Here is a 23471-nt window from a genome sequence, read left to right on the forward strand (position 1 = left end):
GTTCGGTGTGGGGACGTGGGGACCACGCCGCCGCCGTCACGGATGCTAAAGTCGTCGTTTTTCCCCCTTTTTGTCTGTTTTCATTTTTCTCTAAACATGGCTGGGGGGGGGGACGGGGACAGAGAAACGTGTTGGGTTGCGTAACTCGGAGGCAGGTGTGAGTACAGGTAACCTTAGGCTCACAAAGGCACAACTGAGCGCGCAAAGGTCATAAAACTGCCTTTTTCCTAAAAAGTCCCTTTTTCCGATCCCCGTCGTAGCTTCCCACGGTCCCTAAATGAACAGGTTGTACGTTGGGACCACAACCGAGGTTCCTATTGTTGAGCAAGACGTGTGTTCAGTGAGTTCTTCCCCGTTTTACGACCTTTCTTTCCCACCGTTGTTAAGCGAAGCGTTGTCACTGTTCAGCCAGCCTACCCAGTTTTTAAGTGACTCTGATTTCCCCCCCCCCTCCCCATGGACTTGACTTATGAGAAGGTCGCAAAAGGGGATACTGCGACCGTCGTAAGGACGAATCGGTTGCCAAGCGCATGGATTTTGAACGCAGGGATGCTGCGAAGGTCGTAACTCTTTTCTCAGCGCCGTTGTAACTTTTAAGCGGTCACCAAACGAAGCATTATAAGTGGAGGATTGCCCATTCAGGCAATATATTGCTTATAACCACAACCGAGCCCAACATTTCCTCTGCTAAAGTGAGACATTGAGTTTTGCCTCGTTTTACGACCTTTCTTGCCACCGTTAAGTGATTTCGCTGCGGTTTTTCAGTTAGTAACACGGTGTGTTGTTAAGTGAAACCCACATCTTAGCTGTTAATTTATTAGCTCGCTTGTTAAGTGAATCTGGCTTCCCCATCGACGGAAGGTCGCAAAAGCGGATCGCGTGGCCCTGGGAACACTACGGCCGTCGTAAATACGAGTCCGTTGCCAAGCGTCCGAATTTTGATTCCCTGACCAAGGGGAGCCCGCGATGGTCGTAAGTCTGAAAAACGGTCGCGAGTCACCTTTTCCCCCCAGTGCCGTTGTAACTTCAAACGGTCGCTAAATGAACCGCCATAAGTCGAGGGTTACCTGTGCAATTGCCGTCACGCACCGATTCAGAGACTTGGCTTTTTCCTCTGGTGATATTAAAAACAAAGGCGTCGGGACCGGACAAAGATTGCGGCAAAGTAGAGGGGAGTAAGGATTCGGTACGTCAAGGCGCTAGATTCATGGGGGTGTGTCGTCTTACGGCGCTGGGTCTTGCGGCAGGCGGAGACAATTTTGACTTCCCTAGGTGTGTAGCGGGATGTGGTGGCTCAGACGCCGAGCTTGTCGATCAGAAAGGCCGGCGGTTCGAACCCCTAGTGCCACATAACGAAGGGAGCTCCCATGACGTGTCCCAGCTTCTGCCAAGCTAGCCGCACGAAAGCACGTCAAAAATGCAAGTGGAAAAAGAAGGAAGGTTCCGTGAGTCTTTGGCGTCGAGTCATGCCGGCCACATGACCACGGAGATGACTTCGGCCAGCCCTGGCTCTTCGGCTTTGAAACGGAGATACAATACAATGCAATAGCAGAGTTGGAAGGGACCTTGGAGGTCTTCTAGTCCAACCCCCTGCCTAGGCAGGAAACCCTATACCGTTTCAGACAGATGGCTATCTGACATCTTCTTAAAGACTTCCAGGGTTGGGGCATTCACAACTTCTGGAGGCAACTTCTGTTCCCCTGATTAATTGTTCTAACTGTCAGGAAGTTCCTCCTCAGTTCTAAGTTGCTTCTCTCCTTGATTAGTTTCCACCCATTGCTTCTTGTTCTGCCCTCAGGTGCCTTGGAGAACAGTTTGACTCCCTCTTCTTTGTGGCAACCCCTGAGATATTGGAAGACTGCTATCATGTCTCCCCTAGTCCTTTTTTCTATTAAACTAGACATACCCAGTTCCTGCAACCGTTCTTCATATGTTTTAGCCTCCAGTCCCTTAATCCTCTTTGTTGCTCTTCTCTGCACTCTTTCTAGAGTCTCCACATCTTTTCTACATCATGGCGACCAAAACTGGGTGCCGTATTCCAAGTGTGGCTTTACCAAGGGATTGTAAAGTGGTATTAACTCTTCACGTGATCTTGATTCTCTCCCTCTGTTGATGCAGCCTAGAACTGTGTTGGCTTTTTTGGCAGCTGCTGCCCACGGCTGGCTCCTATTTAAATGGTTGTCCACTAGGACTCCAAGATCCCTCTTACAGTTACTACTACTGAGCAAGGTACCACCTATACTGTACCTGTGCATTCCGTTTTTCTTGCCTAAATGTAGAACCTGACTCTTTTCACCATTGAATTTCATTTTATTAGATAGTGCCCAATGTTGAAGTTTGTCAAGATCCTTCTGTATCTTAAGCCTGTCTTCTGGAGTGTTGGCTATTCCTGCCAGCTTGGTGTCATCTGCAAATTTGATGAGTTCCCCATTTATTCCCTCATCCAAATCATTGATGAAGATGTTGAAGAGTACTGGGCCTAAAACAGAGCCTTGGGGGACTCCACTGCATACTTCCCTCCATGTAGATGCAGTTCCATTGAGGACTACACGTTGAGTGCGGTTGGTCAGCCAGTTACGAATCCATCTGGTGGTGATGCTGTCCAACCCACATTCTTCTACTTTATCTAGTAGTAGGTTATGGTCTACCTTATCAAAAGCCTTACTGAAGTCCAAGTAAACTATATCGACGGCATTCCTCTGGTCCACTAATTTTGTCCCTTTGTCAAAGAATGCAATAAGATTAGTCTGGCATGATCTGTTTTTGACAAACCCATGTTGGCTTTGGGCTATTACTTTGTTTGCTTCTAGGTGTTCGCAAATTCGTTGCTTGATTATCTTTTCCAGAATCTTTCCTGGTATTGATGTCAGGCTGATAGGTCTGTAGTTTCCTGGATCTATTTTTTTCCCTTTTTTGAAGATGAGAACCACATCAGCTCTTTTCCAGTCCTCTGGTAGTTCCCCGGTGCTCCAGGATCTCTGAAAGATATAATTCAGTGGTTCTGAGATCTCGTCTGCTGGTTCCTTCAGAACTCTGGGGTGTAATCCATCCGGTCCTGGTGATTTGAACTCGTCTAGGGTAGACAGGTGCTCACTTACCATTTTCTTCCCTATTTCAATTTGTGTTCCTAATCTGATTTTTGTGGTGCTGCTTTTGGTAGGTTGGACTGTTTTATCCCTTTGTGTAAAGACAGATGCAAAACATGAGTTAAATAGCTCTGCTTTCTCTCTGTTGCTTGTCACCTTCTTGCCACTTTCTCCCAGCAATGGACCAATTGTTTCCTTAACCCTTTTCTTGTTTTTAACATGTTGGAAGAAGCTTTTTTTGTTATTTTTTATTTTTGTGGCAAGCCTTTCTTCATTGTGAGCCTTAGCTTGCCTCACTTCATCTTTACAGGCTCGGGCTATTTGCTGATATTCTGCCTTAGTTATGCCCCCCCCCCTCCACTTTTTATACTTATCTTTTTTGTCTTTCAATTTGTCAGAGAGTTCTTTATGCAGCCATGCTGGTTTCTTTTGGGAGCTGTTATTTTTCTTCTTCATTGGTATTGCGCTAGACTGGGCTTTTGTAATCTCGTTTTTCAAAATTTCCCAAGCTTCTTGAGTTGTTTTCCCCTTGAGGATTCTCATCCATGGAATTTTTTTCCCAAGCTCTCTCTAAGTTTTATTGAAATTAGCTCTCTTAGCTAATTCTAGACTCTAGCTTCTAGTCTCTAGACTCTAGTTTCACTTTGTTCTACTACTTGTGTTTGCATAATGTTGAATTCCAATATTGCATGGTCGCTTGCCCCCAGGGTTCCTGTGGCTTCAACACCTTCTATCATTTCCTCTCTGTTAGTGAGAATTAAGTCCAATATGGCTGATCCCCTTGTTTCCTTCTCTACTTTTTGGGAAACAAAGCTGTCTGCTAAGTTTGTTAGGAACCTGTTGGATCTTCCACTTGGTGCAGAGTTTGTTTCCCAGTTGATGTCAGGATAGTTAAAATCCCCCACTACTTCCTACATACCTTAGTTAGCTGACTAGCAAAAAGTTCAGCTACTTCCTCTGCTTGGTTGGGTGGCCTGTAGTATATATAGACCTAGGGCAATGTCGTTTCCCTCCCAACCTTTAATATTGACCCAAATGCATTCAAGATAGTTCTCATCATTGTTGTGCTCTATTTCTGTATATATAAGCAGCGCCCCCTAGAGTCAGGAACAGCTAGCACAGGGGAACCTTTATCTTCTAGGTGTCCCTGCAGATCCAGGCCTGTTTTAATAGCAAGGTGGACACTGGCGAAAGATTTTTCTCAGTGTGTGTTTCTCAGGTGTGCACAACTGCCTAAAAGTTCAGGCGAGGGGAAGAGTTTGCAACGTGTGTGTGTGTGTTCATTACACACACACAAACTCACACACACACAAACACACACACACACACACCTGAATCGGACACATCTCGGGGAAACAGATGCATTCCCAAAAACCCATTTCGTTTTTTGTACCCAGAACTCCTGGCTGGGAAAATTGCACACCTGGCCTGCTCCCCCCAAATCCGGGGACCCTTCCAGAGGTGTGGGTATCGGGCCCCTGAATCCCGGTGTGCCAAAGCCGAACCTTATAGCTGTCACCCATTTTCAAAGGAGGCGAGCAGGGGCGATAGGGGGATAGGCCTGTCATTCTTCTCCAAATGCAAGCAGCTAGAAACTTTAAAAATTCGCCACGACAAAAGTTGTGGGTTTGCTTCAGGGTGGTGTTGTGTTGGCGAAAGTTGTAGGTGCTTTGTCACTGGAGGCTTTTAAGGAAAGATTGGACAGGGAATCGATCTGAATTGGTCCAGGGTCTCCTGCCTGAGCAGGGGGTTGGGCTAGATGACCTCCAAGGTCCCTCCCATTCTATGACATATTCATGTCAAATGTCCCAGGGTCTTCTGCCTGGGAAAGAGGTTGGGCTAGATGACCTCCAAAATCCCTTCTATTCTATGACATACTCATGTCAAATGGCCCAGGGTCTCCTGCCTGAGCCGGGGGTTGGGCTAGATGACCTCCAAGGCCCCTTCCAACCCTTGTTCTTCTGCTATTCTATCACCCCAGATCAATTAACCAGTAGAACAGCTTGCCACCAGAATTTGTGGTGGCTCTGGGTGTTTTTAAGAAGAGAGTAGAGAGTCACTTTTCTTCCACACATCAGGGACCACTAAATTCATAATTTTAAATCCCGCAGACCACCAATACGATTTTTTTTTTAAAAAAAGAAAGATAAATAGGTTTTAGTGCAATATAAAAATGCAAATAATTTTTCTGAGGACCACCGGTTGAGCAGGGGGTTGGACTAGAAGACCTCCAAGGTCCCTTCCCACTCTATTCTGATTGATTGATTGATTGATTGAGCAAGGGCAGGAAAATAAGCATGGCAGGGAGTGCTCAACTGAACGACAAAAATTTGAGCCCCCAATTTACGTTGCTAAGTGAAACATTCGTTAAAAGAGAATTTTGGCTCGTTTTACGACATTTCTCGCCCAGGTACGTTTAAGTGAATCGCCGCGATGGTTAAATTCGGTTGCAGTGCGAATCCCGCTACCCCAGGATTCTGCGACCGTTATAAATACGAGTCAGTTGTCAAGAGTCTGAATTTTGATCGTGGGACCACTTGGTCGTAAGTGTGAAAAATAGTTGTAAGTCCCCTTTTTTCTATCTGGTTGTAACTTTAAACCGTCATTGAACAGAAGTTGCCTCCAGAAGTTGTGAATGCCCCAACACTGGAAGTCGTTAAGAAGATGTTGGGTAGCCATTTGTCTGAAACGGTATAGGGTTTCCTGCCTAGGCAGGGGGTTGGACTAGAAGGCCTCCAAGGTCCCTTCCAACTCTGCTATTGTATTGTATTGTATTAGATGAATGAGGACAGCCTGTCATAACAAACCTGGACTAGATGACCTCCAAGGTCCCTTCCATTCTGTGGCTTAGTCACGTCAAATGATCCAGGATCTCCCGCCCGAGTAGGAGAGTGGACTAGATGACCTCCAAGGTCCCTTCCCACTCTATTCCGATCGATCGCTGTGTTTTCCCCGGAAAATGTTTCCGTCTGGAGCTCGTTCAAGGTTACTTCCCTCCTTCCTGCCTTCTCGGATTTTTTCCCCCCCCTCCACTGGCTGTTGTTTTTCTTTCTTTCGTTCCTTTCCTGCCAATTCAGGCCGGCCTCTTCGGCCGCTCTGAGGAGAAGAAGAAGAGAAAGGTCATCGCGATGAAAAGCTTCCCGGCTGAGCCGGACGCCGGTTTTTCCTCCGTTTGGCCGGCTCGGACATTCTCTGACCTTGGACGCAAATTAAATCAACATTTATTATTCTTTGCAAACCAAAAAATTCAAACTGGCGAAAAATGCAGTCCTCAAATTACAGCCGTCCGTCGAGTGATTCCAATGGGGGGGTGGGAGGTGGACTTAAGACCGCTTCCCCTCCCCCCATTTTAAAACCATCAAAATTCAGACGCTCGGCCACGGACTCGCACTTACGACGGCCCGGCGATCCGGCAATTTTGGCGACCGTGGGAGGAGCAAAGCCAACGGCGGGGTTAGGGGAAGTGGGGGAAACTGGCTTCACCGAACAACCGTGGGACTCGCGTTAACTGCCGTGGTGATTCACTGAACGACGGGGAGGGGGCGAGGAAGGACGTAAGGCGGGGCAAACATTTGACGCCGTTCATAAGCAGTGGAAATGTGCGCTTCAGTCGTCCTTTATCCGTTGTTTTGAGGCTGGGGGGGTTGCAAAGGAGGATTTGCAGCAGCCCCGAGACGTAAACCAGGATGCCTGTTGCTTCCGTTCGCCGCCGGGGAAACTCAAGACAAGTTGTGGCTTGCATTCAACATGGCTTGTTTACGGATTTCCATTTTTTGTTCTCCCCCCCCCTTTGATTGGGGAGGGGTCCAGGCCCTTCCGTGTCTTCTCACCCCAGGAATGCGGAGTGACTGGTCCTTCCTTGGTCTCCTTGCACGAAGAAGCGCCTGGAAAGGGGGGGGGGAGATGTGTCATTTAACACACACACACACACAAGTACACAAAGGCACATTGTTGTTGGAGAAGGCTTCGGAGCAAAGTTTTGCGCCGTCCGAACAGAGGGTGTGGCGGGCACAATTGACTTCCTGTTTGGCACTGGCTGTTTGTGTGTGTGTGTGTGTTTTTTTGTGTGTGTGTTTTTTTGTGTGTGTGTTTTTGTGTGTGTGTGTGTGTGTTTTGCAGGAGAGGGTGTGTATCGTTGTGCGTTTAATCCGAGGTGTGGGATTCCGGGAGCTGGAAATCCCACCCAGCTTAAAAAGTTTTCCAACTTGGAAAAAAAAAAAAACTTCCCACCGGTCTAAAGGTAGGCAAGTCCTCGTCTTACGATGGCTCGTTGAGTGACCCTCTTTACGACGGCGCTGGGGAAAAGGGACTTAGGACCTTTTGCGACACACAACACACACACACACACACACCGTGGTTGCGTGATCAAAATTTGGACGTTCGGCCATTGTTTTGTGTTTATGACGGCCGCCGCGTTCCCCCCAGGGTTCCGTGATCCCCTTTTTGCGGCCTTCTGATGAGCAAAGTCAAGGGGGGGGATGAGCAAGTTTCGCTTAACGACTGTGTCGCTAACTCAACAGTGGCCGTGATTCACTTAATGACCACTGCAAGAAAGGTCGTAACATGGGGCGAAAGACACTTGACAGATGTTTTGCTCAGCAGCAGATATTTGGGGTTCCATTGAGGTCGTAAATCAAGGACTACCAGCAGAGTGTTGGATAGGATGTGATAAGCAGTGGTGGGTTTGTACCAGTTTTACTACTGGTTTGCTCAGGCAGTGCTACTGGTTCCAATGAAATGGGCCAAACTGGGAGCAAACCTACCTGTGATGATAAGATAGGTTAGAAATAAGAATAAGATGTATAATGATGATATATATACGAACCCAATAAAACGAGGGAATAACAACCACGGTGGAAGAATGACTATACAATGCTAATAATGTATTTATGCTTATTCAATGGATAATTTGTGATTTTATATACAATGGTTAAGTGGTGGGAAGAATAGACTAGAAAATAGAAAAGAAAAGAAAATTAGAATAGAATAGAAAACAATAAAATAGAAAATGGAATAAAAAATTAGAATAGAAAGCAGAATAGAATAGGAAATTAGAATAGAAAAGAATATAGAATAGAATTAATAGAACAGAACAAATAGAGAATAGAATAGAATGAATAGAATAGGATAAAATATAATAGAACAGAAAATAGAATAGAATTAAGAATAGAATAGAAAATAGAATAGAATAGAATATAGTATAGTATATATAGAATAGAGCAGAGTAGAATATAAAAGAATATAAAATAGTGGAATAGAATTAATAGAATAGAATAGAGGATAATAAAATAGGAAAAGAAAAGAATATAGAATAGAGGAGAATTAATAGAATAGAAAAAAGAATATAGAATAGAGGAGAATTAATAGAATAGAGGAGAATAGAATAGAATAGAAAAGAAAAGAATAGAGAATTAATAGAATTGAATAGAGAATAGAATAGAATAGAAAACAATAGAGTAGAATTAATAGAATAAAATAGAATAGAATAAAATAGAGTAGAATGGAATAGAAAAGAATATAGAATAGAGTAGAATTAATAGAATAGAATAGAGAATAGAATATAAAACAGAATAGAGTAGAATTAATAGAATAAAATATGGAATAGATTAGAATCGAGTCAGACGGGACCTTGGAGGTCTTCTAGTCCAGCCCCCTGCTCAGGCAATACCATTTTCAGACCAAGGCTTGTCCCATCTTTTCTTTAGAAAAAAATCGCTGCTTTATTTTTTTATTTTATTTTTTGTCCGCTGGTTTCTGAAAAACCAGGAACAACATGATACCATAACCGATTTAGCCAACAACGCATTTCGTCTGGTGGAAAAACAAAAAAAAAACAACCACCAGCGTTTCCATTGGCTCCGGAATGCGGCGAGGTTTGGATGGAGTAATCCTTTTTCTTTTTCTTTTTTTCTTTTTAAAGGAACAACCGCCTCCCTTTCTGGAGTGTGTGTGTATGCGTGTGTATCTCCTCTCCTTCTATCCATTCGTGCTTCGTTCTTTGCTCGTTTGCTAATTCAGCTCATCATCCTGATGGGTTTTGGGGTTTGTTTGTTTTTTTGCAGCTTTCAGGATGCTTTGGAGCCCGGAAATGCACACACAACACACACACACACACACACACACACACACACACACACACACGAAGGTTTGGGTGTTTCAGTGGTGACACCTGGTGTTGTTTTCTGGTTAATGATTTGCGAGGCTTTGGCTAATCCTTTATCCCTGCCCGATTGGAAAGGACGCTGGCTCCCTTTGCGGCTACTGATTAGGGTTTGGATCGGTTGCGACGTCCAGAACAAGCCAGGATAGCTGTACACACACACACACACACACACCATCATCTGGCTGCTGCATTCTTTGCTCGCTTGCAAAACTGAGGGCATCCGGGCCTTCAGTGGGCTTGCAGAATTAATCCGATTTTTACGCCACACTTCATCCACGTTGCGGCCGACACACTTAATAATAATAATAATAATAAATTTGGATTTATTAGCCGCTCCCTTTCCGGGCAGGACTCTCGCAACTCCTCGTCCTCATGTCACAACTGCCACCAAGCTGGGTCCAAGATCCCTGAACCCTGAATGTTGGCTAGTCTGAGATCCAACTGCCGGCCTTGATCGGCCGAGGTTTTGGATGCGGATTGCGTTCAGATGTGCTTCGCAAGGCGCAAAAGCGAATTTTCAATACATTTCCTATTCAAATAATAGACACTTATCATACTCCAGAATTGACATGATGTGGGCTACAATGGAACTGAGCTGTAATATGCGGAAACTTGGGCAGATCACAATCCAATCATAATTAAATGGAAAGGACAAAGAAAGAGATCCAGGTGGACATTAAATAACGCGATATTAAAAGAGAAGGACTTTGGGATCCTGGGATTTTTTTTTGGCCTAGGCCTTTGCCTGTATTTTTTTTAACAGAATTGGTCGTTGGAGGGGGGCCTTGGAGGTCTTCTAGTCCCACCCCATTTCTATTGTTCGGGGAGGCGTTTCCTCTGTGAGTTTGCCCTATTTCAGGGGTGTCTAAACTTGGGAACTTTAAGACTTGTGGACTTCAACTCCCAGAATTCCCCAGCCAGCCATCTCTTAAAGTTCCCAAGTTTGGACACCCCTGCCCTATTTGATGTCCTTCCGTGCCGGAGTTGTTAAGTGAATCGCCGCAGTTAATAAATTAGTACCACGGTCATTAAGTGAATCTGGCTTCCCCGTTGACTTTGCTTGTCAGAAGGCTGCCAAAGGAAATCACGTGACTCCGGGACACTGCGGCGGTCGTAAACACGAGTCAGTTGCCAAGAATGTTAATTACGGGGATGCTACAATGGTCATAAGTGTGGGAAAACGGCCATAAGTCACTTCCCCCCCGTGCTGTTGTAACTTTGAATGGTCACTAAGTGAACCGTCATAAGTCGAGGATGACCTGCACCACTTCAGACAAATGGTTGTCTAATGTTTTCTGGAAAAAAAACTTCCAGTTCTAGTGGCAAGTCGTTCCACTGGTGCATTGTTCTCACCATTAGGAAATTCCTCCTTCGTTCTAGATTGCTTCTCTCTTTGAGGGGTAGAAATGGAAATAATAGAAACAAAACATCAGAGTTGGAAGGGACCTTGGAGGTCATCTAGTCCAACCCCCTTCCCAGGCAGGAGACCCTGGGCCATTTGACATGAGTGTGTCATATAATGGAAGGGACCTTGGAGGTCATCTAGTCCAGCTCCCTTCCCAGGCAGGAGACCCTGTACCATTTGACATGAGTATGTCATAGAATGGAAGGGACCTTGGAGGTCATGTAGTCCAGCTCCCTTCCCAGGCAGGAGACCCTGGGCCATTTGACATGAGTATGTCATAGAATGGAAGGGACCTTGGAGGTCATCTAGTCCAACCCCCTTCCCAGGCAGGAGACCCTGCACCATTTGACGTGAATATGTCATAGAATGGAAGGGACCTTGGAGGTCATCTAGCCCAACCCCCTTCCCAGGCAGGAGACCCTGCACCATTTGACGTGAATATGTCATAGAATGCAAGGGACCCTGGAGGTCATCTAGTCCAACCCCCTTCCCAGGCAGGAGACCCTGTACCATTTGACGTGAATATGTCATAGAATGCAAGGGACCCTGGAGGTCATCTAGCCCAACCCCCTTCCGAGGCAGGAGACCCTGCACCGTTTGACGTGAATATGTCATAGAATGGAAGGGACCTTGGAGGTCATCTAGTCCAACCCCCTTCCCAGGCAGGAGACCCTGTACCATTTGAGATAAATATATAACATGCTCAGAATAGAGCTGGAAGGCACCTTGGTGATTTTCTAGTCCAGCCCCCTACTCAAGCAGGAGACCCTACACCATTCCTGGCAACTGGTTGTCCAGTCTCTTCTTCAAAACCTCCTGGGATGGAGCACCCATAACGTCTGGTGGCAAGCAGTTCCACTGGTCAATGGTCCTCCCTGTTGGGAAATTCCTCCTTAATTCCAGGTTGCTTCTCTCCTTGATTAGTTTCCATCTGTTGCTTCTTCTCCTGCCTTCTGGTGCTTTGGAGAATAGGTGAACCCCTCTTCTTTGGGGTAGCCCCCCAAAGATTGGAAGACTGCTATCATGTCTCCCCTACTCCTTCTCTTCACTAGACTAGCCATGCCCAGTTCCTGCAACCGTTCTTCCTATGCTTTTATCGTCCGGTCCCCTCATCCTCTTGGTTGCTCTTCTCTGCACTCTTTCTAGAGTCTCCTCATCTTTTTTGTAATGCGGGGACCAAAACTGGGTGCAGGATTCCAGGCATGGCTTTACTAAGGCTTTGCAAAGCGGCATTCACACTCGGATCTTGTGCGAGTTTTGCTTCTGTTTCTGCGACCTTCCTTGCCATGGACGTTAATTGAATCGTTGCGGTTTTGAAGGGAATTGCCCCGTTGTTAACCGAATCAGGTTCCCCCCCAATTGGTTTGGCTCGTCGGAAGGAAAAGGGACCCCGTAACCAGTCGTAAATTACAGGGAACATCACTTAGCGACCGAAGTTACAGGAAAAAGTGACTTATGACCATATTTTTTCACACTTACGACCATTGCAGCCTCTCCTGGTATCAAAATTTCAGCCGCTTAGCAACTGACTCCTATTTATGACGGTCGTCCCCTTTTGCAACTTTTTGAGACCCTGAAGTTCATTTAACGGCCGTGTGACCAACGTAACAACTTCGCTTCACAACCGGGGCAAGAAAGATGGTAAAATGGGGCTTAAGCGATGTCTCGCTCAGCGACGGAGATTTGGGGTCCAGTTGTAGCCGTAAGAGGAGGTCTACTCGTATAGGATTTCCTCCTTGAGCAGGGGGTTGGACTAGAAGACCTCCGAGGTCCCTTTCGCCGATAGGAGGGTGGCGCATTGCGCACAAAATCTGCCATTTCGGGTTGCCGAACATTTTCAATTTTTTTTCCCCCGGAGTTCCTCTCGGCTTGAAAGCTTTTGCCGTAGAACAGATATAGAGGAGAGAAATCCTAATATTATTTTTAGTGCTTGGATGATGGCACCGTTGGCGTTTCACAGCTTCCGTGCTTGTGAATCCAGTGGCATTCCTCGCAAACGTTTCGGGGGAAAGGAGGTTAAAAATACAGAAGTTTGTTTTTTCCCCTTTCTATTCTTAAGCGTCGGTAATTTAACCAAAGGATTTACTCCAGCTGGACAACTTGGACCAAGGGGGTGGTCTTCAACTCCCAGAATTCCCCAGCCAGCTTCCCCTAGCCCAGGGGTGTCCAAACTTGGGAACTTTAAGACTTGTGGACTTCAAGTCCCAGAATTCCCCAGCCAGCCATGCTGGCTGGGGAATTCTAGGAATTGAAGTCCACAAGTCTTAAAGTTCTCAAGTTTGGACACCCCTGGGCTAGGATATTTGGGCTGGGCCTTTGGGGATCACTCCGCTTGGGTGGTTTTCTCGTAGACGTTTTATGACCCAACTAGGGAACGTCATCAGTAGCATCAAGTCCACAAGTCTTAAAGTTCCCAAGTTTGGACACCCCTGCCCTAGCCCATCCTTCAAGAGATGTGCTGAAAATGACCAAAAACATTCCAAGAAGCCGCGATCCAGATGGCTGGGGAATTCTGGGAGTTGAAGTTCGTCCCTCTTCTCCAAGTTGCCAAGCTGGAGAAAAAAAATGCTTTGACATGAATGAGAATTTTTTTTAAAAAAAAACTTTTATTTTGACTCTCCATCCCGGCTAACGCTTGTCACGAAATTATCCGACGTTTGCAAATGTTATTTATTGTTTTTCTCTCTAAACTGCGGCTCTTCGTTGCTTTTTAAACCCTCCCCCAAAAAACCCAGGGTGCCTGAAGCTTTCTATTCTATTTCTCCAAACATCCCCCCCCCACCCCAGGGTTTCCAAGCTGTTGTATAATAAGGAATATAATTTTAATCGAAGCCCTTCCCGGAAGGTCCAAAATATCCCGTGCTTTTTTTCATGTTTCCTCCCTAAGGTACAGTAGTTTGGGCCTGTCTCTTGTAAAGATTGAAGTGCAAACGCCATCCTTGGTGTGCAAATATTCCCCAGGACGGTCCCAAATCTCTCTGGGCAGACCCAGCCGCTGTCCCCAGCCCACCTTTCAGGAGATACGCCGAAAATGACCAAAACATTCCAAGAAGCCGCGATCCAGATTTTGGCCAGTTAGACACAGGCACCCACACACACACACACCGCTGCCCCCAGCCCACCCTTCAGGAGATACGCTGAAAATGACCACAAACACTTATGACTTAGATGGGAAACTCTGGATGTTGTGGCTGTTGTTTGACCTCGAACGTGTCGTCCCTGCGATGGGAGCGGAAAAGCTTTGGCGAAAAGCAAAACAAGTCAAGCCGGAGATAGGTTTGCAAAAAAAAACAAAAAAAACAAAACAGAAACAAGCCAGCCAGCCAGCTGCCGGGCTGTGGACAAAATGCAGATTATTTTGTTATTCCAACCGTCGAAGGGAGGCGGGGGGCACTCGGATCTGCGAACGGTTTTGATTTGGGGTGAGGGGGCCCCTCTCTTGTCTGTCTGTCTGTCTATATGTCTGTGTATCTATTATCTTTGTCATCTATTACCTACTGTCTTTCTATCTATCATCTATCTATATCTATCTATCTAATCTATCATCTATATCTATCCAACCATCCATCTATTTATATCTATCTATCTATCTATCTATCTATCTATCTATCTATCTATCTATCTATCTTTATCTATCTAATCTAATCAGTCAATCTATCTATCTATCTATCTATCTATCTATCTATCTATCTATCTATCTATCATCTATATCTATCCATCCATCCAACCAACCATCCATCTATTTATCTATATCTATCTATCTATCTATCTATCTATCTATCTATCTATCTATCTATCTATCTATCTATCTTTATCTATCTAATCTAATCAGTCAATCTATCTATCTATCTATCTATCTATCTATCTATCTATCTATCTATCTATCTATCATCTATATCTATCCATCCATCCAACCAACCATCCATCTATTTATCTATATCTATCTATCTATCTATCTATCTATCTATCTATCTATCTATCTATCTTTATCTATCTAATCTAATCAGTCAATCTATCTATCTATCTATCTATCTATCTATCATCTATATCTATCCATCCATCCATCCAACCAACCATCCATCTATATCTATCTATCTATCTATCTATCTATCTATCTATCTATCTATCTATCTATCTATCTATCTATCTAATCTATCATCTATATCTATATATCCATCCATCCATCCAACCATCCATCTATTTATATCTATCTATCTATCTATTATCTCTCTCTCTTTATCTCTCTCTCTCTCTATCTGTCTACCATCTCTCTCTCTCTCTCTCTTTATCTATCTCATCTATCTATCATCTATTTATTTATCTATCTACAACCTCTCTCTCTTTATCTCTATCTACCATCTCTCTCTCTTTATTTATCTCATCTATCTATCTATTTATCTCATCTATCTATATCTATCTATCTATCTATCTATATTTCTATCTATCTATCTATCTATCTATCTATCTATCTATCTATCTATCATTTATCTATCTACCATCTCCCTCTCTCTTTATCTCTATCTATCCATCCATCCACCCACCCACCTACCTATCTATTTATCTATTTATTGTCTGTCTGTCTGTCTGTCTGTCTGTCTGTCTAGTCCAGTGATGGTGAATCATTTTGGCAGCAAGTGCCCAAACCAGAATGCCCTTGGATGTGAGTGTGCGCATTCACCGCATCATTTCGGGCCATTTTCAGGTCTTTTTCCGGGCCGTTTTCAGGCCAAAAACTGCCAGAAGAGCAGCTGGTGAGGGCACACATGCCCAGAGAGAGGGCTGGGCATGCCACCTGTGGCACGCATGGCACAGGTTTGCCCTCACGGATCTAGTCTGCCTCTTATCTCTCTGTCTGTATCCCTCCATTATCTATATGTTATCTATCAGTCTGTCTCTCTCTCTCTCTCTCTCTCTCTCATCTATTATCTATGCCTCTGTCCTTCGCTATCATTTATCACTATAGCTATCATGTATCATATCTCTCTGTTTATTTATCATCTATTATCTGGGTCTGTTTATATCTATCTATATCTGTCTGTCTATCTGTTTATCTATCATCCTATCTATCTATCTATCATCTACCTCTCTCTCCTATCCATCTTTTTTGTGTCTTTCTCTCCTCTTTTCTCCATCTTTTTCTATCATTATTTTTCACCTTTTCTTTCTCTTTCTTTCTGTCCCTCCATCTTTCTTTTTCTCTCTGTCTCTCTTTCTCTGTTTCATTCTCTCTCTTTATTATCTATCCATCTATTTTCTGTCTTTCTCTCCTCTTTTCTCCATCTTTTTCTCTATCATCCTTTTTCACTTTTTCTTTCTCTTTCTCTCTGTCTCTCCATCTTTCTTTTTCTCTCTGTCTCTCTGACTGTTTCATTCTCTCTCTCACTTATCTATCTATTTTCTGTCTTTCTATCCTCTTTTCTCCATCTTTTTCTCTTATCATTCCTTTTCACTTTCTTTCTCTTTCTCTGTCTCCATCTTTCTTTTTCTCTCTGTCTCTCTGACTGTTTCATTCTCTCTCTCTCTTTATTATCGATCCATCTATTTTCTGTCTTTCTCTCCTCTTTTCTCCATCTTTTTCTGTATCATTCTTTCTCTCTCTCTCTCTCTCTCTCTCTCTCTCTCTCTCTCTCTCTCTCTCAGTTTATTATCTATCCATATATTTCTGTCTGCCTATTTTTCAGTCTGTGTTTGTTTGTGTGTGCTGTCTCACTGTCTCTTAGATTTATTTGCTTCCCTCCTGTGATTCTGGGCAGTTTACAATAAAACAATATTTCCTTTTCTTCCGCAGAGGGTCCAGCCCAGCCCCCTTGGGAGGAAGCAGCATGAAGAGCAGCGAATGCCCAAGTGCCCGCTAGGTCTGGCCAACTTGTCTAGGTAAGACAATGTCCTTCCCTTGGTCACTTATTTTTGTGGGTCTTGCCAAGGTCTCCATTAGGCAGAGGGCCTTGGCCTGCTTGGGGGGGGTCAGGACCGCCTTTCCCCAGATCCCCCCCCCCTTCCGGCGTGGTCCTCCAGCTAGGCGCCCCAGATCGACGCCTGGCAAGGGCATCCCTTGGCAAGGTCTGGTCTAGCCCACACCGTCTCTATGGAAATGGCGGGTTTCCTGTTCTGATCTCCATAGCAACCAGGGATGTATCTAGGCCAGCTGCTCTTTCTCCACGGCAATGGTGCCAGGATGTAGGCCGGACCCCAAATTGAGGCCTTGACAACCAATGTCTGCTTCCGGGGGGGGGGGGTGTGTGTGTCCGTTATGGGGCATCTCTTCCTCTTGACCCCCCCCCCCCTTTTTTCTTTTTTTTTTAGCTTCTCAACCCCTTCCACTATAATTTGTTTGACTTTCCTTCTTGGTGAAATTTCCTACTTTTTGGGGAAAAATAAGAAGTTTCACCTTGCAGGCTTGGAACGATGCTAGGCCTGCATCCCGTTGCCGTGGCAACGTCGAAGGCAGCCATGCTTTTGTTCCTCACTTCCTGCTGGGGGGACTACAACTCCCAGCATTCCCAGCTAGGCCAGGCGAGAGCCATAACCCCAGACATCGGAAGAACCCACTGGGTTTGGGGGGGGATGTATCCGTGTCCAGCAAGGCTGATGATGGCTTGCCAAGTTTGCTAATCTCGGTCAACGTTGGAGTTTCTAACTGAGTTTCCTCCACTGAGGATGGGGATGGGACTGAGACAGCCCAATAGATTCTCCGCTCAGCTTCGAGTCGGTTTCCGTAATGGGGAGGGGGTCTTCGCAAAGGGGAGAACAACCACCTGCGTTGACCCCTCCCCTCCCCAATTGTCTACTCGGCCAATTGCAATTGTGCAAATTTTAACGCCATGCCTAAGTGTCCGTGGGGCAAAACATCAGATGCAACCAGCGTCGGACGTACAGTAGGTTGGCTTTGGAGGTCGGAGGAGGGGTTTGTCTTCAAACATGGGCGACTTTGAAGACTTGTGGACTTCAACTCCCAGAATCCCCCAGCAGGCAAGGGTTTCCTATATTTAAAAAAAGTCCAATCCTAGCTCAGCTGGATTGCAAGCATTCTGGATCGCGGCTTCTTGGAATGTTTTGGACATTTTCTAGCGCGGAAGAGAGTTGCGAGGTGGCACACGCCGCAGAGGGCAGGGATGTTGCCCAAAAAATGCCCTCCTCCCATGTAATGGCATCATTTAATGGAAAGGGCAGACACCTCCCCTCCCCTTAATTCTTCAACTCCCAGAATCCCCCAGCAGGCAAGGGTTTCCTATATTAAAAAAAAATTCAATCCTGACTCAGCTGCATTGCAAGCATTCTGGATTGCGGCTTCTTGGAATGTTTTGGTTATTTTCTAGCGCGGAAGAGAGTTATGGTGTGGCACACGCCGAAGAGAGCAGGGGGGGTTGCCAAGAAAATGCCCCCCTCCAATGTAATGGCATCATTTAATGGAAAGGGCAGACACACACACACACCCCTCCCCGTTAATTCTTCTAGGCCAGGGATCTCCAAACATGGCAACTTTTTAAGACTTTAAGGACTTCAACTCCCAGAATTCCCCAGCTTGGGAAGACAATTTCCCAGAATTCAGCACAGATAGGACAAGAGCTGAAGGTGGATAGACTAACCTTTATTGCATTAAAAAAAAACTCTTAATAGATGGTGGGAATGCAGTAGACGTAATATATCTTGAAGTCGGGGGGGGAGGAGACTGGCTGGGGAATTCTGGGAGTTGAAGTCCACAGGTCTTAAAATGGCCGAGTTGATGTAGGATCACTGGGAATTAGCATCCTTTGGCACCGATTTTTTTTCCTAGATTGCTTTCATTAACTTTATAGCAGGGTCTCCAACCTCGGCCACTTGGAAGACTTGCGGACTTCAACTCCCAGAATTCCCCAGCTAGGGAAGGATTTCCCAGAATTCAGCATGGATAGAGGACAAGAACCAAGGCGGCTGGATTATCTTTATTGCAATTTTTGGTAAGGGTAACTTTCTTAATCGAGGGTGGGTATGCAGTAAACATAATATAGCTTGATATTCAGCAAAAATGGGGGGCCGCCGGGGGGGGGGAGAACCCGGTTGGGGAATTCTGGGAGTTGAAGTCCACAAGTCTAAAAAGCCGCCATGTTTGGAGACCCTTGGTCTAAAAGACAGGATAAGTGTGGAAATTAACCCTACTATAGGTACTATAGAAATACAACCGTTCATTTAGCACTGGGGGAAAAAGTGACTTATAACCAGTCCTCGGACTTGCAACCATTAGAGTCATAGGATCAAAATTTGGGTGATTGGCAATCCCAGTACATTTACAACAGTTGCAGAATCTCGGGGTGACGTGACCCCCGTTTGTGACCTTCCCAAGCAGCTTCCGACAAGCAGAGTCAACGGCCGGGGGGGAGGGAGAGCCAGATTCGCTTAACGGCCACATGATTCACTTAACAACTGAAGGGATTTGCTTAGCAACTGTGCCCAAGTGTAAGCTGCAATGTTAGCAACGTAAGTTGTGGTCCTCGACTTACAACAGTGACCGTTCAAAGTTACAACGGCACGGGGGGGGAGGGACTTAGGACCGTTTTTCACACGGCGGTCGGAGCGTCCTCGGGGTCACGGGATCCAAATTCAGACCCTCGGCAACTGACTCGTATTTATGACGGTGGCCGTCTCTCAGTGTGGGTGTCTCACGCGATCCCCTTTTGCACCCCGCAAAATCAAGGGGAGGGCGTCCGATTCACTTAACAACCCTTGCGGTTCACTTAGCACCGGCAGGGATTTGCTTAACGCCCGTGGCAGGAAAGGTCGTAAAACGGGGCGAAGCTCCCTTGTCCTGCCGAACGACGTAAATGTTGTCTTCGACTGCAGCCGTAAGTCGGGGACTGCCTGTTCAGTCCACGTCCTGTGGGTGGGCCCTGTCTTAGGGGGGCTTCCATCCCTTTTGGAATGGAATTGGGCCCATTTTTCAGAGGGGTAAAACTGAGGCCCGGCACGAGAAGCTTCATTTGAGGGCGCCATTCCACCCTCACCGCCTCGTCTCCGCCGGTTCTCCTCCCTGGGTTTTTTCCCCTCAGCGGAGGATCGAGATCTTTATTTAACTTTCCTCCGCGTTTATGGCATTTTTCTGAGGAGGAGGAGGCCGGTTTAGCCAAGGTCATTTCTTGGCCTGGTATATCGACCCAGGGATGAGGTGCCATTTGGTGCCCATGGCAGGCGAGGGGAGCAGGCTTTAAAGGGTGGGGATTAGCAGGCAGCGTTCTTCAGCCCCGATTTATTTTACTTTATTTTATTTTTTCATTTATCAAGGAAGCCAACCGAACAAAGCAGCTGCCTCTCCAAATTAGAAAAAAAATCTTTTTCTCTCTCTATCTCTTTCTCTGTCTGCCATTCTCTCTCTTCTCTCTCTGTCTCTCTCTCTCTCTTTCCCTTTCTCTCCCTTTCTCTTTTCTCTTTTTCTCTCTTTTCTCTTTCTCTTTTCTTCCCTCCCTCTTCCTCTTTCTCTCTGTTTCTCCTTTTCTTTTGTCTTTCCCTCTTTTTATCTTTTTCTTTCCTTCTCTCTTTCCCTCTATCTGTCTCTCCCTCTCTTTTCTTCCTCTGTTTCACTTTCATTTTCTCTTCCTTTCTTTTTATCTTTCTGTGTCTTTCTTTTTCCCCTCTGTTTCTCTGTCTCTGTCTCTTTTTCTTTTCTCTATCTTTCTTTGTCTCTCTCTCTTTCCCTTTCCCTCCCTTTCTCTTCTCTTTTTCTCTCTCCTTCCCTCCCTCTCTCTTTTCCTCTTTCTGTTTCTCTTTTCCTCTTTCTGTTTCTCTCTTTCCCTTTCTCACTCCTCCTCTCTCTTGTTCTTTCTGTTTCTCTTTTTATTTTCTCTTTCTTTCCCTTTCTCTTAATCTCTCTATCTCGCCCTCTGTATCTCTGTCTCTCTCTTTTTCTCCTTCTCTTTTTCTCTCTGTTTCCGTTTCTCTTTTCTCTCTTTTTTCCTTTTTTTCTTCCTTCCTTTCTCTTCCTTTTCTCTCTTTCTCCATCCCTCTCTCTCTCTTTCTCTTTTTCTCTCTCTGTCCCTCTTTCTCTCTCTCTCTCTCTCTCTCTCTCTTCCTCCCTCCGTCTCTCTCTCTCTCTCTCACTCACTTTCTCTCTCTCTTCCTCCCTCTCTTTCTCTCTCCCTCTCTCTGCCCTAGCAGCGTTCTGCTTCTGCCTTTGCCATTCGTTTTCCATGTTGGTGCAACAATCGGCTGTTGTTCTCCCCCCACTTCCCCGCCCCCCCCCTTTGCCGCTCCCCATCCAATCTGCTTACATCAGCCTCGGTGACTCACAAGCAGCCCAGCTCTATAAAAAACCCCACTCGGCTCCTCTCCTCTCCTCTCCCCTCCCTTTTTTCCCCTTAATCTGCTTGGGCACGGTGCCATCTCTACGTGCCCAATTCCACCACCTCTGCCTGCAGCCAAAACGGGGAACCCTTCAGCTATCTTCCCTCCGGGGCCTTCGCACGTTGTGTGGGCACGGGGTGTGTGTGTGCGTGCAATTTCTTTTTTTTTCTTTTCTTTTCCTGGCTCTTTTGCCCCTCTCCTGGCACACGCTTCCTCCTTCTCATCCGGGTGGAAAGGTTCGCCAGTGCGTGCGTGCGTGTGTGTGTGAAGTGTGCAGTGTGTGAAAAATAAAAAGTGACCCTTCCAGATTGTGAGGTCCTTGATACTCCCTGAACTGGGTGGTTTCCTTGCAGACGTTTCGTGACCCAACTAGGGAACATCATCAGTGCTAGAAGGGAGTGGGGTTTGTGGAATGATGGAGGCAGAGGAGGAGGAAGAAGGAAAGGACTGTGGGCTTCTTGGGGGTCTCAGAGCTGGGTGGTTTCCTTGCAGACGTTTCAGGACCCAACTAGGGAGCTTCATCAGTGCTCAAAGGAAATTGGGGTAATGAGCTCATACACTGATGATGTTACCTCGTTTGGTAGTGAAACGTCTGCAAGAAAATTACCCAGCTCAGAGAATCCAAAGACTCCTCCTCCTCCTCCTCCTCCTCCTCCTCCTCCTCCTCTTCCTTCTCCCCCTCCTCCTCCTCCTCCTCCTCCTCACAAACCCCACTCCCTCCTAACACTGATGATGTCACTTACTTGGGTCATGAAACGTCTGCAAGAAAACTCAGCTGAGAGAGCACCAAGGATCTCACAGTCACCCTCCTCCTCCTCATTCCTGCAACCCACCCCTTCCTCCTAGCACTGATGATGTTACCTAGTTGGGTAGTAAAGCAAAAAAAAAAAAAAAACCCAGCCAAGCTCAGAGATCACCAAGGACCCAGCAGTTTTCCTCTTCTTCTTCTTCCTCCTCCTCCCTTCCCTCCCAGCACTGATAACGTTCCCTAGTTGGGTCATGAAAAATCTGTAAGAAAACTGCCAAGCTCAGAGATTGCCAAGGACCCCACAGTCCTCCCCCTCCCTCTCTGTCCAATCTACAAACTCCCACCACCAACTTTCTAGTCCTGATGATGTTTCCTAGTTGGGTCGTGAAACGTCTGCAAAGAAAACACGCGTGCTTAGAGAGCAACCGAGGAGCATTTTCGGGAAAAACCGCACAGGTTCCCAAGGAGTGCGCCACCTCTCAAACTTTCTCTTTTTGGGGGACTTTTGGAGTCATTAAAGTGTTAGCCAATCACCTGAAGGAATCTTGCATCACCTTTTCCGACACACACACATTTTTTGGGGGGGAGGGTGAAGCTTCAACGAGCTTTCGACGTTCGCTTCGCTCCTTAGGTTGGGGGGGGGGCTGTTTATGGGGCGTCCTTCCCCGTGAAGTGAAGAGCTTCGCGCTGTGGGGAAATTGTAGTCAACCGGACTACATCTCCCAGGAACCCCTGCGCAGTGCCCAGGGAGCGAGGGATGCTGGGAGATGGGGTTCCACCTTCTCTGCCCAACTTAGAAGACGTTTATGGATGGTGAAATCCTACGCGGCTGGAGACCAAAGGGTCTGTAGGCCGGAGGATCTCCTCGGATCTCCCCAGATCCCTTGTGATCGTCGGAAAGTTGTGTTCCCAGGGGCATCTGAAAAAGATCAGCAGCTTCGCCAACCTATAAGTAGAAGGACGCGATGCCCGGATGTTTTTTGGGGTGTATGTTTGCGTCTCTTGCTATCGGCACCCTACTGGCAAACGCAAAACTTTGGCACTGAACCTCTGGCAACGGTGTGTGTGTTTCCTCCGATGGTCCCACGTCTACCTCCTGCCCGCCGCCGCAACATCCAGTTTTGACTGCCGCATCAACACACCCACCCCTCCTCAAATCTCTGCTCCCCCACCCCACGGCGCCCTCCCCTTCCCCCTCCTCTCCTTCTCCCTGCTCCATCCCGGCCTGTTTCCATAGAAACCCCCTTTCCGTTTGGATACTCCCGTCACTGGCAGGAAGGGACGCTGAGCGTGTGTGTGTGTGAGTGAGTGCGTGAGAGAGAGAGAGATCCACTTACGGGGAGAGAGAGAGAGAGAGAGAGAGAGAGTAGAGAACGTGGCTCCCGGAATGATTGATACCGGGCGATACACCCCTTTCTGTCGTCACATGCGCTGGCGCGCACACCTGCCCACCTGTCTCTTCTGCTGTGTGCAAATGCGCTGGCTTTTATGATATCCCGGGCGAGAGGAAGAGAAGCCGAGCCGAGGAAAGAGTGAGGGTACGGCTTGGGTGGGCCAGAACGGGCAGCGCCAACCTTCGGTGCGAGAGAAACCCCAGGCTGCCTTTGGGATGAGAGACACAATCCGTTTGGGGTGCCCGAGTCCAAACGGACTGGACGTAGCTTTTTCAGCTGGACATGGTGTCCTTCGGCCATCTTAAGGCTGCCAGGAAGGGTGCAGAAATGGCCCCGGGGAAAGCAAGAATGGAGCAGCCAAATG

At 46.5% G+C, this 23471-nt stretch overlaps 1 protein-coding gene across 2 annotated transcripts in view; it reads left to right on the forward strand.

Moving 5' to 3' along the window:
- LOC309400512 (zinc finger and BTB domain-containing protein 4-like) overlaps nucleotides 1-23471 on the forward strand; it is a 32712-nt gene that overhangs the window by 3363 nt on the left and 5878 nt on the right. Inside the window, exons 2-3 of one of the 2 annotated variants that reach the window (XM_081969046.1) lie at nucleotides 16443-16528; nucleotides 18451-18591. The gene's annotated coding sequence lies outside the window, so the exon portion shown is untranslated. The remainder of the gene's footprint in view (nucleotides 1-16442; nucleotides 16529-18450; nucleotides 18592-23471) is intronic. The other variant, XM_081969047.1, reaches the window with a different exon arrangement.

Source organism: Natrix helvetica, assembly GCF_964273705.1.
Source record: "Natrix helvetica genome assembly, chromosome: W".
In the NCBI taxonomy this organism is placed as follows: domain Eukaryota; kingdom Metazoa; phylum Chordata; class Lepidosauria; order Squamata; family Natricidae; genus Natrix; species Natrix helvetica.